This window comes from Petaurus breviceps, unplaced genomic scaffold (assembly GCF_028583685.1).
Source record: "Petaurus breviceps papuanus isolate PSGF00001 unplaced genomic scaffold, PetGlider_PUasm1.0 140, whole genome shotgun sequence".
NCBI lineage: Eukaryota > Metazoa > Chordata > Mammalia > Diprotodontia > Petauridae > Petaurus > Petaurus breviceps.
Window position 1 is genome coordinate 1,339 of NW_027185698.1, and position 4,503 is coordinate 5,841.

Here is a 4,503-nt window from a genome sequence, read left to right on the forward strand (position 1 = left end):
CTCTCTCTCTCTCTCTCTCTCTCTCTCTCTCTCTCTGTCTCTCTCTCCCTGTTTCTCTTCCCCTTCCTCTCTTCCTCTCTCTCAAACTCACACACAAACACATGCACATGCGCATGCACACAACTATATACGCTGTATAGGAAAATATCATTAATAATTTTGGATACAACAGTTTCATTTGAGTAGCTATGTCTAAAATCAGATTGCAAGTGGTTGAGTATGGAGAGGAGAAAAAGAGAAAAAAGGAAATGACACTAAATTTTTCATATGAGAGAGAAACACAGGGAGAGAGAGAGACAGAGAGAGAGAGAGAGAGAGAGAGAGAGAGAGAGAGAGAGAGAGAGAGAATGATAGCTTTAGGGAGTATTAGGTTCTAGTCAAGGTTTTCTTTTTGTTGGTTTTTTATTTTAATATTTATTGTTAAGGACGGTGGAGACTTCAACATGTTGAAAGCAGTAGGTAGGAAGGCAACAGGATGACAGAATGAATTTTACTATTCTGGAGCAGGGGAAGACAGGATACAGAAGGATATTATCTTTTCTGCTAGAGAAGATAATAAGGGATAGAATCTAAAACCCGTCTAAAGGGTATTGACCTGAAAATGACAAAATTCACATCTTTTTCAGGGACTGGGAAAAGGTAGAGGGAATCAAAGATGATGTAAATGGCTTTTAAGATAAAGAAAATGAGAAAAAAAATAGAGCTCACATTGATAAGCCTCTTTTTTTTCAGCCACTGGGACTTGTCAGTTTTCATAGAGAGACATGAGGTCCCTTGGGACCAGTTTTGTCAGCTCTTAGACATGGAGTTATAGTCCGGGCTCTACTTTCTAGATCTCGGGTGTTTTGTAAGGAGCCGAGTCAGCCCTTTAAATTCTTTGGGCTTCTGTGGGCAACAGGGCAGCCCTTCTGCTTCTGAGAGAATTCTTAGGCGTCTGCATTGTCATTTTTAGTTCTTAACTGATGGAGTTGGGAGCTTGAGGAGGAAAAAGGCTTGGAATAGTTTCTGTGGGAAGTGAGATGTGAGAAAGGGGATCACCTAGAGAGGAGTAAAAGGACTACAACCTTTTCTTACTTTTACTATTTACTATAAGTATTTAAGTGATGTTACACAGCATGGATTTGTAATTAGCCCATTAGGATAGTTGTGAGATTTCCTTTAGCTGCATTAAGCAGCAAGCGTTGAATGGTGGGAGTAATTCAGAGCTGAGTTTGTGAACGAAGTGACCTATGATCAGAGAAGGTGGCAAGAAATTCAAGGACAAAGGGCACTGTAGAGGTAAAATGGCTAATTATTGGGTTGAGGTTGGAGAGGGAAGAAAGTGAACAGAAATCCTGAGAGGTGGGGGAAGTAAAGGTCTTAAAGACAGTGAATAACAGGTATAGGAAAGGTAAGGCTTAAGTACAGGTGGAAAAATAGGAGATTCTGGGCAGAATGGGGATTGAGAGTTTCTAATTGAGAAAATAGAACCCTTGTGGTTAATACCAAAATCCCTAAGTATGGCTGAGGTGGAGTGAAGGAATAGTTTACAGAACTTAGGGAAGTTGAGGAATTGGAAGGATAGGAAGCTTGAGGGGGCATTGACATGGACATTAAAATCTCCCTGTAGGGCAAGAATTGGGGAGGAGGAGATGATGAACTGAATGATTTGAGAAAGGAGGGAGAATGACCTGGGAGTCAGTTTGCTATAACTACCATAATTTTGATTGGCTGGAAAATTTTGATTAAGTGAACTTCAAAGGAAGGAGGGGAAGAAAGGAGAAAACAATAAGGAGCAAGGAGTATTCCAATTCCCCCTCCTGGAGAAGCATGATGGACAGGGTATGAGAAAAGGCACAACCAGAATTGGAGACAATAGCCAGGGATAGCAGGGTCATCAGACTGTAGCCAGATCTCTGTGGGAGCTAACAGACAGGAAGAATGTTAGAGGAAGCAGCTCATATGTCCTTTATTGTTAATTTGGGCATGAAGATGCTATCCACATCCAGACAAAGAACTGATAAATAGAAGTGTGTATAGAATAATTATATATTTTTGTGTATGTATATGTGTGTATATATGTATATGTGTGTGTATACTCACACACACATCCCTATTTATATCTAATAGTAGCCATCTCTAGAGTGGGAGGAGGGAAGAAAAAAAGAAAAAAGGAAATTTTAATAATAACTTTATTATATATTTTAAAAGAATAGCAAGTTGTACATAGATTTGCAATTTCATGGACAATCATCTTTTTATTATACTATGTTATGTAAATATTTGTTTTATTCCATAAATTAAAAATAAAATAAACTGAAAAGAAAGTGATTCAGTGTGAAAGAAGTTTTTTCACTATGGAATGGTAATTCCTGAGGGCATAGTGAAAGGGTTGGGAAGGTTTAAATTGGGATAAGGATGGGGATGTTAAGGGGGATGGGAATGAGAGAATAGGGGACAGGCTGCAATTAATTATAACAGACATAATACATATGGTTCTGACCCCTCCCTCTCAGAGCTAGCCCTGTTAACATCTCCCCCCACTTAGTGTTCTCAAATATCCAGAGGAGTTTTGCAGTATCTGCTTCCTCATCTCATCATCTCAAGCTCCCACCTGTTGTTTGAAGGCCAGTAACTAGCACCCTAATTCTATTTATACACTAAACATCTCTTTTACAAAGCATCATATGTAATTCATATACATAATACACACATATAATTTATGTAAGATGCATACATATACAAACATGCACATATATGTACATCCATACCCACATGTATACTCTTTCCTTTAGGGCCTTTTGTAACACTTCTCTCTCCTGACTTGACTCCTACCTGTCTGAAGACCCTTCTCAGTCTCCTTTGTCGGTTTATCATCTCCATCATGCCACCCAACTGTGGATGTTTCACAAAGTTCTGTCCTGGGCCTTTATTTCTTTTCTCCCTATAATCTCTTTATCCTCATTGGTTCTCATGGACTGCCATTCCTATGCAGCTGATTGCTACATCTGCAGACATATACTGTGGGGAGCCAAGCCCACCCAGAGACCCCTGCCCTTCTGTGGCAGTCTGAGATAGTGGTAGAGAGGAGCCCTGCCAGCCAGCACCAGAGCTGAGAAGGAAAAGTTAGGTAAAAAGATAGATAAAAACATTATTTACCCAAAGGTTGACAGTCATAAACAAAACAGGACTCCAGTATGGTGAAAAACAGAGTCAACTTTATTCATCTAAGAGTCCCGTATATATAGTGTAAAACTGCATAGTCATCATAAGCCACTATCTTTGGGATTACACTATTGTCCTAGTTCCCATTCCCCTCATACGTGACGGCTGTGTGCTCTATCCTTGTTATCAGGGCACAGGTACTGGGCAGGATGTTCCAAACCTCCCTAAATTTCCCTAGAACAGGATGGAGTGGTCCCAAGGCTTCTAGTTAATACTAAGTTGCTACATTATGCTAGTTTCCCCTGAGAACACTACAAGTGTCCTTGTTCCCAAGCCAGGAGCATACCATTCTTCTCACTTGGATGTGAGGCCCATGCCTGTGAGCCTTCCTGGGGGATGGGGAACTGATCTGAGCCTGTTTAGCAGGGTCTTATGCTGAGAGGGATTATTTAGCCAACAGGGTCAGAGCCCCACTGGCTGTGGTCCTCAATAATGTACAGCCTGCCTCTTCCCTGAACTTTAATCCCATATCATCATTTGACTGTTGAATATTTCAAACCAGATGTCCCAGATTCACAGCAATGTGCTAGTAAATGTGTAACAGCTGGTTCTTCAGAAATTTGGAACTATGCCCTAAGGGCTATAAAACTTGTGTATACCCTTTGACCCAGCAATACCACTACTAGATCTGTATCCCAAAGAAATTAAAAAAAAAAAAAGGAAGGGGCAGCTAGGCAGCGCAATGAGTAGAGCACTGGCCCTAGAGTCAGGAGGACCTGAGTTCAAATCTGACCTCAGACACTTAACATTTTCTAACTGTGTGACCTTGGTTGGACAAGTCACTTAACCCCAATTGCCCTGCCTTCCCCCCCCAAAAAAAAATACAAAAAAAAAAAAGGAAAAGCACTTATATGTACAAAAATATGTATAGCAGTTCTTTCTATGGTGGCAAAGAATTGGAAATTGAGGGTATGCACATCAATTGGGGAATGGCTAAACAAACTGTGGTATATAATTGTGATAGAATACATTGTGCTATAAGAAATAATGAGCTGGATGCTTTCAGAAAAACTTGGAAAGATTTACATGAACTGATGCAAAGTGAAGTGAGCAGAACCAGGTAAACATTATATACAGTAACAACGACATTCATTGTTATTTGTTATATATAGTAACAACACAGTATTTATTATATACAGTAATAACAATGATCAACTCTGAATGACTGAACTATTCTCAGCAATATAATGATCCAAGATAGTTCCAAAGGACTCATGATGAAAAATGTTATCTACCTCCAGAGAAAGAACTGGTGGAGTCTGAATGCAGATCAAAGCATATTATTTTATTTTATTTTTA